General features: G+C 40.3%; 1 protein-coding gene across 19 annotated transcripts in view; it reads right to left on the bottom strand.

Annotated features, from left to right (window-relative positions):
* Positions 1–18,976, bottom strand: part of EIF4G3 (eukaryotic translation initiation factor 4 gamma 3) — a 350,697-nt gene that overhangs the window by 105,498 nt on the left and 226,223 nt on the right. The gene's annotated exons all lie outside the window — the stretch shown is intronic.

The following is an 18,976-nucleotide window of genomic DNA, read 5'->3' as shown; positions in this document are numbered from 1 at the left end:
CAATGATAGCTATTATTAAAAACAACAAATTTTTCCAACCAGGACAGTATGGCTTACATGTTGTTGATATGTCTTTTATAAATTGAAGTATAACTGATTTATAATGTGTTAATGTCTCCTATATACCACAGTGATTCAGTTATACATATATATATATTCTTTTTCTGTATTCTTTGCCTTTATGGTTTGTCACAGGATACTGAATACAGTTCTCTGTGCCAGACAGTAGGACCTGTTGCTTATACATTCACATGGAATAATCTACATCTGCTAACCCCAAACTCCAGTGAAAAAGTTGGCTTAAAGCTCAACATTCAGAAAACGAAGATCATGGCATCCAGTTCTATCACTTCATAGCAAACAGACAGGGAAACAGTGGCTGACTTTATTTTTCTGGGCTCCAGAATCACTGAAGATGGTGACTGCAGCCATGACATTAAAAGATACTTACTCCTTGGAAGGAAAGATATGATCAACCTAGACAGCATATTGAAAAGCAGAAACATTACTTTGCCAACAAAGGTCCGTCTAGTCAAGGCTATGGTTTTTCCTGTGGTCATGTATGGATGTGAGAGTTGGTGTGAAGAAGGCTGAGCACTGAAGAATTGATGCTTTTGAACTGTGGTGCTGGAAAAGACTCTGAAAGTCCCTTGGACTGCAAGGAGATCCAACCAGTCCATCCTAAAGGAGACCAGTCCTGAGTGTTCATTGGAAGGACTGATGCTGAGGCTGAAACTCCAACACTTTGGCCACCTCATGTGAAGAGCTGACTCAATGGAAAAGACCCTGCTGCTGGGGAAGACTGAGGGCAGGAGGAGAAGGGGACAACAGAGGATGAGATTGTTGGATGGCATCACCAACTCAACGGACATGGGTTTGGGTGCACTCCGGGAGTTGGTGATGGACAGGGAGGCCTGTCGTGCTGCAGTTCTTGGGGCTGCAAAGTCAGACACGACTGAGCGCCTGAACTGAACCCCAAACCCCACTCCCCCCTTAATCTCTTCCCCCTTGGCAGCCACCAGTCTATGCTCTACATCCACCCAGTCTGCTTCTGTTTCACAGATAGGTTCATTTGTGTCGTATTTTAGAATCCACATGTAAGTGATATCATATGACGTTTGTCTTTCTCCTCTGACTTAGTTAGTATGATCATCTCTAGTTGCATTCGTGCTCCTGCAAATGGCATTATTTCATTCTTTTTTGCGTGGCTGAGTAGGATTCCACTGCATACATTTATATAACACATCTTCTTTATCCATTCATCTGTCGACAGACATCTGCTTTGTTACCATGTCTTGGTTACTGTCAATATGCTGCTATGAACACAGGGGTGCATGCATCTTTTTAGATTAGAGTTCTGTCTGGATGTATGTTTGGGAGAGGGATTGCTGGATCATATGGTTCTATTTTTAGCTTTCTGAGGAACCTCCATACTGTTTTCCACAGTGGCTGTATTTACTTTAAATACACTTGATTTGTTAGTCAGATACTGTGAAACACACACACTCAAACCAAGAATAAACTAACACCAACAAAAATATTCATTTGCTTAGATGAGTTAATAAAACATTTAATAGAAATTCTGTGAGGGTAATAAATTAGAGCTCTACTACTCTAGAAGAATGTGTAAGAGAGCTAGAGAGATAAAATGCATACGTATTAATATTCATAAAGTCCTACAACTATTCCAAACTGATATAAATATACCTGTGTCTTAGGAGTTAAGAAATAATCAGAATTTAAAATTTTGTGGAGAGTCATATTGAAACAATTAAATTTTGAGCAGGTTTTTTACTATGGTCTAGGTTGAGAAGACAGCATCAAGGCAACAATGTGGAGATTAGCACCTAGCAAATAGGTGTGGAGGACTGGTGACAGAAATAAAGTACAGCTAAGGGGAGATAATGACCAACAGAGGGCCCTGGAGGCTAAGCCCTGAAACAACTACTATGTCTCTGTAGCTGTACAGATATCTCCAGAAACAATACTTTTCCCTGGAAGACTTTTCTGGGGAATGTCTGCTGAACGTACTTTTACAGAGAAGTCTCAAAGTAGAGAGAATTACAGAAGCTGAAGTAAGTACGAATAAAAGAGTCTATGAAATGGACTAGAAACGGAAGGGGGTTGAAGAGATGGATGGATATTAATAAATGGATAGAAAGCTCAAAGGATAAGAAAAGCCTGGAAGTGTGCTGGGTAGAAGTTGTAGAAGGCCTTGGAGAGCCCTCACAACTGAGGCAAAAACATTCAGAATTTCTGCCTATCATCAAATTCTGTAAATTAAAAAGATACATTAAAAATATATATATACAGGAACTAAGTTACATACAAAGGAAATTCAGAATCATTAATTTACAAAACACAGATCCCTTAGGTTTCAAGCACAAACAATGATCCTGCGCTCCCAGCCCAGTTGGGTGTTCCGTGTCTATGCCATCAGACGATGCACCTAGAGTGGTTACTACAGTGGTGAGTCACTACCTAGCTGAGAGCACCCTCTCACACTCAGGTAAGATGTAACTCCTGGTAAAACAGTGCGGTAGAGTAAGTTACAAGGCTGATGCCTCTGACAGATCCTTACACAGATGTGGAAGCGCAACTATTCACAGTCCTATTCATTTTTTTTAAAAAGCTTTACTGAGACATAATTCACATACTATAAACTTCCCTCTTTTAAAAGCACACAATGCAGTGCTCATGGCTGTGAAGGGAGAAAGCCCATTCTTCCTACCATGGACTTCCTTCTCCACTCATCCAAAACACTTTGCTTCTGACATTTCTGGTCACCAAGTATGCGGGGCTTTTCCCCCACAGCAAGCAATTCTCCGTGACACCAGCTGTGTTTCCAGAGTTTAACTCAATCTCAAACTATCTACCTAGAGATACGTGTTAGATATTACAAGTGAGGGCTGAGACTCAAGACTGTCCTCCACTTCAAATCCAACTATAAATTGGAAATTCCAACAATTCCCTCCCCCTCAGGTTTGCAAGAACAGCTCACAGAACTCAGGGAAATGTTTAATTATGTTTATCTGTTTATTAAAGGGTATGATAAAGAACACAGATGAACTGCAGGTTAAGAGACACACAGCGGGGAGGAGGTGTGGAAGAGCCCCAAGTACAGGAGCTCCTTGCTGTCGAGGAGCTGGGTGCACTACCCTTCTGGTGCGGACATGTCACCAGGCTAGCGGCTCTCTGAACGCCCTCCTATGGAGGCTTCATCAAGCAGACATGATCCACAGTAATCATATTTGCAGCCTCTCTTCTCCCTCTGGAAGACTGAAGAAGGGACTGAAAATTCCAAGATTCTAATCATGACTGACTAGTCCTGGTTACCAGCCCCACCCAGGAGTCAACCAAGAACCCACCTAGAGTCAAGTCAATAGAACAAAACATGCTTGTAGTGTTTACATCACTTAGGAGTTTACGAGGCTTTTAAGAGCCCAATGCCAGGGACAGAAGTCAAAAACCAGTATCAGAACCAGAGATGCTTTTAATGTTATCATAAATTACAAGGATGTTAGGAACTCTGTGCCAGCAATCAGAGGCAGAGACGAACATATATTTTATACCACAGACACACCTCAGAGATATTGCAGGTCCAGTTCCAGACCACTGCAATAAAGTGAATGCAGCAATGAAGAAAGTCACACACATTTTCTGGTTTCCAAGTACATGTAAAAGTTATGTTCATACTGCACTGTAGTTGTACAGGTGTGCTACATATGTCTAAAAAAATTATATACTTTAATATAAAAATATTTCATTGCTAAAAAATGCAAACCATCATCTGAGCCTTCAGCAAATCATAATCCTTTTGCTGATGGAGAATCTTGCCTCAATGTTGACGGCTGCTGACTGATCAAGGTGGTGGTTGGTGAAGGTAGAGACTGCTGCAGCAATTTCTTAAAACAAGACAACAATGAAGTTTGCAGCATCAACTTGACTCTTCTTCACGAACAGCTTCTCTGTAGCATACCAGGCTTTTTGACAGCATTTTACCCACAGTAGAATACCATTCAAAATCGAATGCAATCCTCTCAAAACCTACTTTATGTGCTAAAATTAAGTAATAATTTAAATCATTTGATGTTATTCCAACAATCTTCCCAGATTTTCACCAGGGCTAGAATCCATCTCAAGAAACCTTTCTGTGCTCATCCATAAGAAGCAACTCCTCATCTGTGAGAGTTTTATCATGAGATTGCAGCAATTGAGTCACATCTTCAGGCTCCATTTCTAGTTCTCTTACAGCTTCTACCACACCTGCAGTGACTCCTCTACTGAAGTCTTGAACTCCTCGAAGTCATCCATGAGGGCTGAAATCAATTTCTTCCAAACTCTTGTTTGGAAGGAATTCTTCTGGAAAGGATTCACCATTCTGGGTTCCCCAAGGAACATTTCTGGTTCATTGATAGTTTGACCTTTCCCCACAATCCACAAATGTCCTTTGGGGAATCCAGAATGGTGAATCCTTTCCAGAAGGTTTTCAATTTACTTTGCCCAGATCCAGCAGAGGAATCACCATCTACAGCAGCAAGTGTATTTATTAAATAATAAGACTTAAAAGTCAAAATTACTCCTTTTTCACGGGCTACAGAATGGATGTTATGTTCAGTTCAGTTCAGTCGCTCAGTCGTGTCCGACTCTTTGCAACCCCACGAATCACAGCACGCCAGGCCTCCCTGTCCATCACCAACTCCCGGAGTTCACTCAGACTCACGTCCATCAAGTCAGTGATGCCATCCAGCCATCTCATCCTCTGTCGTCCCCTTCTCCTCCTGCCCCCAATCCCTCCCAGCATCAGAGTCTTTTCCAATGAGTCAACTCTTCGCATGAGGTGGCCAAAGTACTGGACATTCAGCTTTAGCGTCATTCCTTCCAAAGAAATCCCAGGGCTGAACTCCTTCAGAATGGACTGGTTGGATCTCCTTGCAGTCCAAGGGACTCTCAAGAGTCTTCTCCAACACCACAGTTCAAAAGCATCAATTCTTCGGCGCTCAGCCTTCTTCACAGTCCAACTCTCACATCCATACATGACCACAGGAAAAACCATAGCCTTGACTAGACAGACCTTTGTTGGCAAAGTAATGTCTCTGCTTTTGAATATGCTGTCTAGGTTGGTCATAACTTTCCTTCCAAGGACTAAGCGGCTTTTAATTTCATGGCTGCAGTCACCATCTGCAGTGATTTTGGAGCCCAGAAAAATAAAGTCTGACACTGTTTCCACTGGTTCCCCATCTAGTTCCCATGAAGTGATGGGACCGGATTGCACGATCTTCGTTTTCTGAATGTTGAGCTTTAAGCCAACTTTTTCACTCTCCACTTTCACCTTCATCAAGAGGCTTTTGAGTTCCTCTTCACTTTCTGCCATAAGGGTGGTGTCATCTGCATATCTGAGGTGATTGATATTTCTCCCGGCAATCTTGATTCCAGCTTGTGTTTCTTCCAGTCGAGCGTTTCTCATGATGTACTCTGCATATAAGTTAAATAAACAGGGTGACAATATACAGCCTTGATGTACTCCTTTTCCTATTTGGAACCAGTCTGTTGTTCCATGTCCAGTTCTAACTGTTGCTTCCTGACCTGCATACAGATTTCTCAAGAGGCAGATCAGGTGGTCTGGTATTCCCATCTCTTTCAGAATTTTCCACAGTTTATTGTGATCCACACAGTCAAAGGCTTTGGCATAGTCAATAAACCAAAAATAGATGTTTTTCTGGAACTTTCTTGCTTTTTCCATGATCCAGCGGATGTTGGCAATTTGATCTCTGGTTCCTCTGCCTTTCCTAAAACCAGCTTGAACATCAGGAAGTTCACGGTTCACATATTGCTGAAGCCTGGCTTGGAGAATTTTGAGCATTACTTTACTAGCGTGTGAGATGAGTGCAATTGTGCGGTAGTTTGAGCATTCTTTGGCTCTGCCTTTCTTTGGGATGGGAATGAAAACTGACCTTTTCCAGTGCCAGCAAATTTGGATGTTAGTAAGCATGAAAACATCATGAATCTTGTATATCTCCAACAGAGCTCTTGGGTGACCAGGTGCATTGTCAATAAGCAGTTGTATTTTGAAAGGCATCTTTTTTTCTGAGTAGTATGTCTCAAGAGTGGGATCAGAATATTCAGGAAACCATGTTGTCAACAGACGTGTTGTCATCCAGGCTTTGTTGTTCCATGTAGAGAGCACAGGCAGAGTAGATTTAGCAGAATTCTGAAGGACCCTAGGATTTCTGGAATGGTAAACAAGCAGGGACTGCAACGCAGTATCATCAGATGCCATCAGCTCCTGACAAGAGGCTGTTCTTTGGAACCAGGCATTCACTTCTCCTCTCTAGCTATGAACATCCTAGATGGCATCTTCTTCCAACGGAAGGCTGTTTCATCTACACTGAAAATCTGTAGCTTAGTGTAGCCACCTTCATTTCTTGCACTGCTGCAGCTTCCCACATCAGCACGTGGGGCTTCACCTTGTATGATATGGAGACAGTTTCTTTTCTAAAACTTCATAAACCAACCACCTCTGCTAGCTTCAAACTTTTCTCCTGCAAAGTCTTCACCTCTCTCAGTCTTCACAGATCTATAAAGGGTTAGGACCTTGCTCTGGGTTAGGACAGAATGATCTCTGTTCGTTTCCAAGGCAAACCATTCAATATCACAGTAATCCAAGTCTATGCCCCAACCAGTAATGCTGAAGAAGCTGAAGTTGAACGGTTCTATGAAGACCTACAAGACCTTTGAGAACTAACACCCAAAAAAGATGTCCTTTTCATTATAGGGGACTGGAATGCAAAAGTAGGAAGTCAAGAAACACCTGAAGTAACAGGCAAATTTGGCCTTGGAATACGGAATGAAGCAGGGCAAAGACTAATAGGAGTTTTGCCAAGAAAATGCACTGGTCATAACAAACACCCTCTTCCAACAACACAAGAGAAGACTCTATACATGGACATCACCAGGTGGTCAACACCGAAATCAGACTGATTATTCTTTGCAGCCAAAGATGGAGAAGCTCTATACAGTCAGCAAAAACAAGACCAGGAGCTGACTGTGGCTCAGATCATGAACTCCTTATTGCCAAATTCAGACATAAATTGAAGAAAGTAGGGAAAACCACTAGACCATTCAGGTATGACCTAAATCAAATCCCTTATGATTATACAGTGCAAGTGAGAAATAGATTTAAGGGACTAGATCTGATAGACAGAGTGCCTGATGACCTATGGGATAAGGTTCATGACACTGTACAGGAGACAGGGATCAATACCATCCCCATGGAAAAGAAATGCAAACAAGCAAAATGGCTGTCTGGGGAGGCCTTACAAATAGCTGTGAAAAGAAGAGAAGTGAAAGGCAAAGGACAAAAGAAAAGATATAAGCATCTGAATGCAGAGTTCCAAAGAATAGCAAGAAGAGATAAGAAAGCCTTCTTCAGCGATCAATGCAAAGAACTAGAGAAAAACAACAGAATGGGAAAGACTAGAGATCTCTTCAAGAAAATCAGAGATACCAAAGGAACATTTCATGCAAAGATGGGCTCGATAAAGGACAGAAATGGTATTGACCTAACAGAAGCAGAAGATATCAAGAAGAGGTGGCAGGAATACACAGAAGAACTGTACAAAAAAGATATTCACGACCCAGATAATCACGATGGTGTGATCACTCACCTAGAGACAGACATCCTGGAATGTGAAGTCAAGTGGGCCTTAGAAAGCATCACTACGAACAAAGCTAGTGGAGGTGATGGAATTCCAGTTGAGCTATTCCAAATCCTGAAATATGATGCTGTGAAAGTGCCGCACTCAATATGCCAGCAAATTTGGAAAACTCAGCAGTGGCCACAGGACTGGAAAAGGTCAGTTTTTATTCCAATCCCAAAGAAAGGTAATGCCAAAGAATGCTCAAACTACCGCACAATTGCACTCATCTCACACGCTAGTAAAGTAATGCTCAAAATTCTCCAAGCCAGGCTTCAGCAATATGTGAACCGTGAACTTCCTGATGTTCAAGCTGGTTTTAGGAAAGGCAGAGGAACCAGAGATCAAATTGCCAACATCCGCTGGATCATGGAAAAAGCAAGAGAGTTCCAGAAAAACATCTATTTTTGGTTTATTGACTATGCCAAAGCCTTTGACTGTGTGGATCACAATAAACTGTGGAAAATTCTGAAAGAGATGGGAATACCAGACCACCTGATCTGCCTCTTGAGAAATCTGTATGCAGGTCAGGAAGCAACAGTTAGAACTGGACATGGAACAACAGACTGGTTCCAAATAGGAAAAGGAGTACATCAAGGCTGTATATTGTCACCCTGTTTATTTAACTTATATGCAGAGTACATCATGAGAAACGCTCGACTGGAAGAAACACAAGCTGGAATCAAGATTGCCGGCAGAAATATCAATCACCTCAGATATGCAGATGACACCACCCTTATGGCAGAAAGTGAAGAGGAACTAAAAAGCCTCTTGATGAAGGTGAAAGAGGAGAGTGAAAAAGTTGGCTTAAAGCTCAACATTCAGAAAACGAAGATCGTGCAATCCGGTCCCATCACTTCATGGGAAATAGATGGGGAACCAGTGGAAACAGTGTCAGACTTTATTTTTCTGGGCTCCAAAATCACTGCAGATGGTGACTGCAGCCATGAAATTAAAAGCCGCTTAGTCCTTGGAAGGAAAGTTATGACCAACCTAGACAGCGTATTCAAAAGCAGAGACATTACTTTGCCAACAAAGGTCTGTCTAGTCAAGGCTATGGTTTTTCCAGTGGTCATGTATGGATGTGAGAGTTGGACTGTGAAGAAGGCTGAGCGCCGAAGAATTGATGCTTTTGAACTGTGGTGTTGGAGAAGACTCTTGAGAGTCCCTTGGACTGCAAGGAGATCCAACCAGTCCATTCTGAAGGAGTTCAGCCCTGGGATTTCTTTGGAAGGAATGACGCTAAAGCTGAATGTCCAGTACTTTGGCCACCTCATGCGAAGAGTTGACTCATTGGAAAAGACTCTGATGCTGGGAGGGATTGGGGGCAGGAGGAGAAGGGGACGACAGAGGATGAGATGGCTGGATGGCATCACTGACTTGATGGACCTGAGTTTGAGTAAACTCCGGGAGTTGGTGATGGACAGGGAGGCCTGGCGTGCTGCGATTCGTGGGGTCGCAAAGAGTCGGACACGACTGAGCGACTGAACTGAACTGAATAGTACAAATCCTTTAAATCAAAGTTATATATGCATACAGGAATTATTCTAAGGATTTTCTACCATCTCAAGCCCAGAATTTAATTAAGAACTTTTCAGTACCATCATATTCAAGAGCTTCTCTCCTCTGGAACATAAATTCCTAAGGGAATCATGACACTCATTTGCTGAAAGAGAGCATTTGGGCCTGTCATGCTAGTTGAAAATACTAGTATTAATAATATTTAACATTATTATAGAGTCCTTAGTATGTGCTAGAGACTATGCTAAGTGCTTTATATATATAGCATATTTCATTGTCACTACACATTTATGAAGTAAGTACTATTATTATCTTCATTTTCCAGAGAAAATCAATTCAGAGTTAAGAAACTCAAGGTCATAGAGACAGACAAGGGAAAAGGACAAGATTCAGGAGTGTCTGACTCTGTTGCTTTGATCTTCACTACTATACTTTACAGCTGGTGTCTGAACTAATCAAATACATGAAAAGTCACATTCAGATCTTATGGATATATACTCAGACAACTGGTGCTACAACAAAATATAACAAGAAGACATTACAGTCAAAAGTGAGCAGCTTAGTGTTTTTCGTGAGGGTGAACGTTCCCCAGGGCCTCTGAAGGGTTTAAGCAGAAATGCAAGACCACATCTCTACTTTAAAGAGAGAACTACTTGGTGGAGAATGAACTTGAAGGGGCCAAAGCTGGAGCCACATAAATGAGAGGTATTCATGCAGAAGTGCAGGTCTAAGGCAGGAGAAAATGGAGTGGAGGGGACAAATTCAACAACCGTATCAGGTAAAATGAGAGACTCTTGTTAAATGACCATACATGATAAAAGAATGACTCAAGGAGGAAATCTGTCAACAGGGAATTCACATTAAGGATTTTAGCTTAATTAAAGCCAGTGCCACTGACATAAAATAAAGAGACTGGGTGTGATTAACAGATGATTACTTTGGTACTGAATATGATGACTATGGGATTTCCAAGTGGAGATATTTGGCAGGCAATTGGAATGTAAGACGGAAACTAAGAAGAGAGGCTGGAATGAAGATAAAAAAAAATTCATTAGCAAATACCACTGGAGCCATCTACCATTAGATGAAATTACCCATGAAGAATGTGCTGAATCATATCAGCAGAATATAACTGAAATATGAGCGAACTTTTGGGGGTGGTGAAACTTGTGTATTTTAACTGGTGGTGATTACATGACTTTACATGTCTGTCTAAATTCACAGAAATTAATGCTAAAAAGTGAATTTTATTGCATATAAATTACAATAAATAAATTAAAAAAGAAGAGAATGCAATAGTATTAAAAGTGGTAAAAAGACCAATATTATAGCATATTGGGAGCGTAAATCAGACTACATTAGTAATAGTGAACAGAGTAAAACCAGAAATGGTAGACTTATTCTTGAGAAGACTGGGTAAGATGAAACATGATTTTAAGTCATAACTAAATGGACATGTCGGAGAAGGCGATGGCACTCCACTCCAGTACTCTTGCCTGCAAAATCTCACGGACAGAGGAGCCTGGTAGGCTGCAGTCCATGGGGTCACTAAGAGTCAGACATGACTGCGCGACTTCACTTTCACTTTTCACTTTCATGCACTGGAGAAGGAAATGGCAACCCACTCCAGTGTTTTTGCCTGGAAAATCCCAGGGATGGGGGGAGCCTGGTGGGTTGCCGTCTACAGGGTCGCACAGAGTCGGACACGACTGAAGTGACTCAGCAGCAGCAAATGGATGTATAGGAGTGAGGGTGTGTTTATGGTCTGAGAGAGAATTCAGCATATTTACAATAAGAAAGAAATCTGGAGACCGAAAAGGGAAGCTAGTAAATTTGTATGAAAGTGTGGATAGAGACAGGTTGCAGCTCCAACAGAAGGCACAAAAAGTTATACACCGGGCACTCAGTTTTCTAAACAGAAGACAGAAACAAAGTCATCTGCTGAGTGTGGGGAAGGCTGGGTTGATTACAGGGTTTTACAACAGGGAGATCGTAAGAGGTGTGGCTGGTGGTGGGCAGCATGTGCTTCTACAGGCCCTTACATTCACAGTAGGTAATCTTGCCCACAGTGCTCTGCTACTGAAATTTAAGAAAGAAGACAAAGTAAAACACTGTTCTCTAAAGGAAAAGTGGACACGAAAAATCACAGAATTTGGTTAAGAGTATAGATTAGATAATTCTTCCTCTTCCATCTTTGCTCAAATTTCATTTTCTATAGAGGAATAAAACTTTAATCATATTATTTAAACGTTATCATTATTAGGGCTTCCCTGATGGCTCAGACAGTAAAGAAACTGCCTGCAGTGCAGGAGACCCGGGTTCAATCCCTGGGTTGGGGAGATCCCCTGGAGAAGGGAATGGCTACCTACTTCAGCATTCCTGCCTGGAGAATTCCATGGACAGAGGAGCCTGGTGGGCTATAGTCCATGGGATCACTAAGAGTCAGACATGACTGAGTGACTAACACTTTCACTTTAACTGTTATTACCTGATGGCCTTCCAGCATTTCTTTCCCTGCTTGATTATTTTTATACTACTTAAAACTTTCTAATATATTACAACTAGGGCAGGGATCACTGAATTCTTCAGTGATGAATCTCAAGCGCCCAGAACAATGTAGAAATTAGTAGACTCTCATTAACTATTTGTGGCTGACACAAGTGGGCTTTTGCAACTGCTTTTAAACATGCATAAGTGTAACTCCCTAAATCCTGAAAAGGTTAAAAAAAACCTTATAACAACACAAACAGCATGTTAGAAAAACAATAGACATGTGACATGAAAGAAGGCTTGGGTTGTAACTCTTCTTGTGACCCTGAAAAACCCAATTTACTTTCATGGCTTATTTTTGTTAATAGCCAAGTGAGAATAATTATATCTCATAAAGAACTTTAAATGATAAGATTAATGTTTGCGATACCTGAGAAAAGGTCTTATAAACATGAAAAAATGACTTCATTATGACTGCAACGAAATTGCCAAGTACTAATAATACAGCAATAGAAAAGTGGAGAAAAAACACATATTCAAGGAAATGCATTTTGCACATTTTTTGTTAGTAGTGAAAATTTCCTTGTCAAGATTACTATGTGCAAGGTGAAGATGGATACTGGAGAAAGAGAAAGCTTTTAGCATGACTAGGCTTGCCTGAAAGAGAACAACATTCCCCTAAACTGTCTGGACTACCCTGTCTAAAAGCAAGTTGAGAACAATGGTTTCTTTTCGAAGTAGATTAATTTCTAAGTCTGGGGGAAAGTGGGCTGAATTTAGAACAAAGATCTATGTCTATTCACGGAGATACATATGAGAAGTTAATTAATAACCAATGAATGAAACTTCAAGGCTCATGTTGCAAAGAAATGAACTTTTGTAAATAGTGGGGAATGGTATACCATTTGAAGAGGCAAAGAGGACCTGTGCACAACGCTTGCCAGAAAGACTTGGCACATGAGTCTGTGGATAAGCTCTACCATCAGGTAGGTGTCTAGGCTCATTCCATAGCATATGAATATAGACAGAATTTAACCCAGTGCCAGCGATCTCCAGAGAGTGCTTAAGATTTCACTGTGGAAGGCCACAGGAACACAGGAACGACAGGACAAATGTACTTTTCAGGCCGCTTTGTTGAAAATATTTTGATGAACAAGGTGGCGCAATCCAGTCATTTCCATTTACTTAAGCCTAAGGATCACTCAGGCTCAAGCCTCTAGAAAAGGGAGCAAACAGTCCTTACTTTGGCAACTGCTCCACTGGAGCTGATAAACGACCCTCAGGTAGGAGCGTGTAAGGTCTGCTCACAAGGCTCAGAAGCTATTTCTCTAGAGGAGAGTGAGAAGTTAGGTTAGACGGGTACACATTATGGGAAGGACTGCGCTTGTGGACTCTCAAACCACTGGGGATCTATTTTCAGCCCCAGTAACTAAATATTCCAGGTATAATTTCAAATACTTCTTAGAAAGTTTAAGTCAAACAAAGGCAAGAATAAATTTCAAATTTCCTATTACTGATGCAGACCTTCAGGCTATGGTTTTTAAAATAAGTCTTTTTCAGATTAGTTTACACAAACTGAAAGACTTTCTTTTATTATCTGCTTACTAAAGTGAGAAGAGCAAAGTGATTGGCTCTGTGAATCAGAATTTTATTAACATCTCTTAAAACATACAATCATATTTCCATTTGAGAAATAAATCTCTCATCTTCAACCTACAGAAACTAGAAACCATCGTTCAACCTTAGCTGAGCCTAAATGAATGTAAGGCAAACTCTTGGAAGCCACATAAACAAAGTCAGTTGCTGCTACCTCTGCAACTGCTACAATACTGGGCATATGGGATGCTGTGTTGTTGTTCAGTCACTAAATCATGTCCAACTCTTTGCAACCCCATGGACTGTAGCATGCCAGGCTTCCATGTCCATCCCCAACTCCCAGAGTTTGCTCAAACTCATGTCTATGGAGTCAATGATATCATCCAACCACCTTATCTTCTGTCGCCCCCTTCTCCTCCTGTCCTCAATCTTTCCCAGCATCAGGGTCTTTTCCAATGAGTCAGCTCTTCTCATCAGGTGGCCAAAGTACTGGAACTTCAGCTTCAGCATCAGTCCTTCCAATGAATATTCAGGAATGATTTCGTTTAGGATTGACTGATTTGATCAATCAATCAATCAATCTGATCTCCTTGCTGTCCAAGGAACTCTTGAGAGTCTTCTCCAGCACCACACTGCAGCCTTCTTCACGGTTCAGCTCTTACATGCATACACGACTACTGGAAAAACCACAGCTTTGACTATACAGACCTTTGTCAGCAAGGTAATGTGTCTGCTTTTCAACATGATGTCTAGGTTAGCCATAACTTTTCTTCCAAGGAGCAAGCGTCTGCAGTCATCATCTGCAGTGATTTTGGAGCCCAAGAAAATAAAGTCTGTCACTGTTTCCATTGTTTCCCCATCTATTTGCCAGGAAGTGATGGGACCGGATGCCATGATCTTCGTTTTTTGAAAGTTGAGTTTTAAGCCAGCCTTTTCACTCTTCTCTTTCACTTTCATAAAGAGGCTCTTTAGTTCCTCTTTGCTTTCTGACATAAGTGTGGCGTCATCTGCGTATCTGAGGTTATTGGTATCTCTCCTGGCAATGTTGATTCCAGCTTGTGCTTCATCCAGCCCAGCATTTCACATGATATACTCTTCATATAAGTTAAATAAGTAGGGTGACAATATACAGCTATGATGTACTCATTTCCTAACATAGAACCGGTCCTTTGTTTTATGTCCGGCTCTAACTGTTGCTTCTTGACCTGCAAACAGGTTTCTTAGGAGGCAGGTGAGATGGTTTGGTATTCCTATCTCTTTAAATTTTTTCTACAGTTTGTTGTGATCCACAGAGTCAAAGGCTTCAGTGCATTCAATGAAGCAGAAGTAGATGTTTTTCTGGAACTCTCTCGCTTTTTCTATGATCCAACAGATGTTGGCAATTTGACCTCTGGTTCCTCTGCCTTTTCTAAATCCATCTTGAATATCTGGAAGTTCTTGGTTTACATACTGTTGGGAGTTTAGCTTGGAGAATTCTGAGCATTACTTTGCTAGCATGTGAGATGAGTGCAACTGTGCAGTAGTTTGCACATTCTTTGGCACTATCTTTCTTTGGGGCTGGAATGAAAACTGACCTTTTCCAGTTCTGTGGCCACTGCTGAGTTTTCCACTTTTGCTGGCATATTGAGTGCAGCACTTTCACAGCATCAACTTTGAGGGTCTGATATAGCTCAGCTGTAATTCCATCAAATTCTCTAGCTTTGTTGGCAGTGATAAGGCCCACTTGACTTCACACTCCAGGATGTCTGGCTCTAGGTGAGTATTCACACCATCGTGGTTATCTGGGTCATTAAGATCTTTTTTGTATAGTTCTTCTGTGTATTCTTGCCACCTCTTCTTAATATCTTCTGCTTCTGTTGGGTCCATACCGTTTTTGTCCCTTATTGTGCCCATCTTTGCAAGAAATGCTCCCTTGGTATTTCTCATTTTCTTGAAGAGATCTCTAGTCTTTCCCATTCTATTGTTTTCCTCTATTTCTTTGCACTGATCACTTAGGAAGGCTCTCATCTCTCCTTGCTCTTCTTTGGAACTCTGCATTCAATTGGGTATATCTTTCCTTTTCTCCTTTGCCTTTTGCTTCTCTTCTTTTCTCAGCTATTTGTAAGGCTTCCTTAGACAACCATTTTGCCTTTTTGCATTTCTTTTCTTGGGGGTGGTTTTCATCACTGCTTCCTCTACAATGTTAGAAACCGCTGCCCATAGTTCTTCAGGCACTCTGTCTATCAGATCTAATCCCTTGAATCTGTTTGTCACTTCCACTGTATAATCATAAGGGATTTGATTTAGGTCATACCTGAATGGTCTAGTGTGGTTTTCCCTACTTTCTTCAATTTAAGTCAGAATTTTGCAATAAGCAGTTCATGATATAAGCCACAGTCAACTCCAGGTCTTATTCTTGCTGACTGTATAGAGCTTCCACCTCTGGCTGCAAATAATACAATCAATCTCTTTTGGTGTTGACCATCTGGTGACGTACATGTGTAGAGTTGTTGGAAGATGGTGTTTTCTATGACCGGTGTGTTCTCTTGGCAAGTTCTGTTATCCTTCATCCTGCTTCATTTTGTACTTGAAGGGCAAACGTGCCTGTTACTCCAGGTATCTCTTGACTTCCTACTTTGCCATGTAAAAAGTTGATATCTAAACACCCACATGAGAGAAACAAGAGCTTGGATCTCTACAAAGCAGGGACTTGGAACTGGAATTTTCATAAAAAGCCCTGATACTTCTCTAACAGAGTGAAAAGGATGCTAGAACAGAGACCAAAATAAACCAGTGAACCAACCCAGAGTGATGACAAAGAAGTTTTGTTTCAACTAGGTGGCAGAGATTCCATTATCCTAAACATTCGTATACACAGGGAATGCATTTACATTGTGGTATGAAGGTTGTTTTAGGACAAAACTCAGATTACATACCAGTTAATGCTCTCCCCAAGACATGCAGTAATAAACAAAAATCTGCTTTGGGAGGACTTGCCTTCAATATACACATCCAGCAAAGTTTAGCTGAAGATAAATTCATAAAACAAATTTATAAAATAAGTCAAGAAGTAACACACCATGAACAAAGCCAGAAGACAGATCAGACACCACCTTCTGCCAAAAGAATTTCAAATAATAGTTTTATATCAACTAGAAACAAGAAAAGTAGAAGAAAAAAATCACTATCGTTTTTAAGAGTGAAAAAACTCATGTTATACAGCAAGCATGTTATACAGTATCTACACTTGTGAAACTGCACAAAATGAATTCCTGAATGGGTAAGTGGGGAATGTTTTTGCACAAATTCTGAAATTCTCTCTTCTTCCCTCACCAAGTATAATAAAACTCATAATAAAAATTCCTAAGACTTAAATCAGTTAAATACATATTTTTTTCCACATTCAACTGTTGAAGTGATAGTACAGATCAGGTAATCAAATGTCTCCCCCATCTCTGAAGCTTTTCAGCATACCCTGAAGGTACAAACCATTCTCATTTTATAGGGCTTTCTCTGCAACCCCTAAGTATCCAGAATTGCTGCAATTTGTGCCAGTCAACCTAAATAGTTGCAAAAAATGTTTCCCATCAGAAGTAATGGACCACACCCCTTATGTCTGCCTTTACTGCTTTAAAACAAGTACCTCTATACCAACTACTATATACTTCGATGCATCACACCTGTCAAAAGCAACTGGTTTCTGAATCCTGCTTTAAAGTGCTCATCCTCAGGCAGAGATAAGAGCTATTTTCAAAAGTCAACAACAAAAGGCTGATACTGAGCCAAAGTATTATGGTTTTAATAACCTCTCAAAATAAATGAAGTAAACTAAATGAGTAAGTGCAAAAAAGACTGTAGTCATTAAGCATATGACAATTTGAGGTGGATAAAAAGAATGATGAGTTAATTTTCATTGTTAACTTTCATAGCAATAACATTAACAAATATTAATACTGAAATGACAGAGTCAGGAATGTTTTTGGTAAGCATTACAATTAAAAAAATGCTAGAGGTGCATGGTTTCTTAAGGTTCATTTACTTTGGATTTTGAAGAGTATAAGATATAAAATGGAAACTTTGAACTTCTAGTATCTCCAAAATACATTTATAGGTTAAGAAATATCATGAAACTAGAAAAATGCCAAGACACTTTACTTCCTGACATCACCAACATCTACCTTGTCCCTAATCATACAAAATATGGTTTTTCTCTTTTTGTTATCTTCTGCTTTACAGCTGAGCAAAGGTGCTCGTGACTAATATTACTAATTCCAAGAGCAATCTGCATTTTGGAAAAAAAATATACCATGGTATAAAGATTACTTAGCCCTAAATTCTGTTTGTCCATTTATCCAGGGGAGCTGTCTTATAATACCAGGCCACTTAAGTGACGAATTGTTTAAAAGAATGAATGAATATCAGGGATGAGTGTTAAGTAGTACATCAATGTAGAATTCTGCTTTACACTTATTTCAGTTCTGAGATACAGTTTGTATCTTTGACTTGCATTCCCTATGCCTGCTTTTCCTTTCTATTGTTTGTATGGATGTTTTAAAACATTTGTCTTCAATAGCCTCTTCTATTTTTGGAACTACCAAATCACTAGTTGTTGAAAAACAACTCACAGGTTGGTAAACGAAGGGGAAAAAAAATCAAGGGTCAAACAAATTACTATTCTCCAACAAACAAATGTTCTTTGGAGGGGTACTCACCTGCAGCCACACCAAAAGTAAGACTTTTTTTTTCAAAGAGTAATGAAAAAGCCCTGCCCACATCATCGCCCTACCAAGGAAGACGGCTCCGCAACAGTGACGGCACTGAATCTGATGGTTATCGAGGCCGGTCTATTGAGGAGACAGGTGATTTATAAACATTTATGATAGATTTCTCCCAGTCCCAACTGCCTGGCACTGTTTGTTTTCCTGCTCTGGTTCACAGTGGAACTAGATGTTCTGCAATTCCAAGGAACCAGACACCTCTCACAGACTTTCATGAGGGAATCACCTTGAGAACTGAGTTGGGTGGGAGAGCCACATCTTAAACTTGACTTGCCAAATTTCCTACTAGACAGGTCAGAATAGGTAATAAACAACAGGGATGTAGGTGACTAAGACATCCCCAGTACATATCTAGATCGCAGGGAGAGCACTCATTTGTCAAATTGAGCAACTTGACAGGTACACAAAGAGCAAATTATACAATACAGAGCAATGTCTAGAAGACAAGCTATGTTGACTCGTTAAAAGCCATATTCTTATCGGCTACTGAATCAAGAATAGTTGATAAGCCTCAGATAACTTTTGATCAATATTATAAAAACCTAATGGTTAGATCCACAATTCTAGGTGATGCTACATTAAAAAGAAATACTTCTGAATTCAGAAACATGTAATACTTTGGTCATACTAATGATATTAAGTAATGATAAATTAATATTACAGGAAATGAAACTTTAAAAAGAAAAAATGGAAGAGCATTATACTTATCTGTGAAACAGAAAGGGTACATTTATTTTCCAGAACTAGTAATAAACCTTTGACATTCTGATTGCTCTTTTCCTTAAGCAAGATTAAAGAAGAGATATTGCACAGAGGAATTCTTTTAAGTTAAGGATTGACTAGGTTTTAAAATTCTGAGAAGACAAGATTTGGGACTACAGACCACGCTGGGTTTGACTGGTTTCCATCCCCAAA

Source organism: Bubalus kerabau, chromosome 3 (genome assembly GCF_029407905.1).
Source record: "Bubalus kerabau isolate K-KA32 ecotype Philippines breed swamp buffalo chromosome 3, PCC_UOA_SB_1v2, whole genome shotgun sequence".
Lineage (NCBI taxonomy): Eukaryota > Metazoa > Chordata > Mammalia > Artiodactyla > Bovidae > Bubalus > Bubalus kerabau.
The sequence above is the reverse complement of the archived record's forward strand: the minus strand, read 5'-3'. Positions and strand labels throughout refer to the sequence as shown.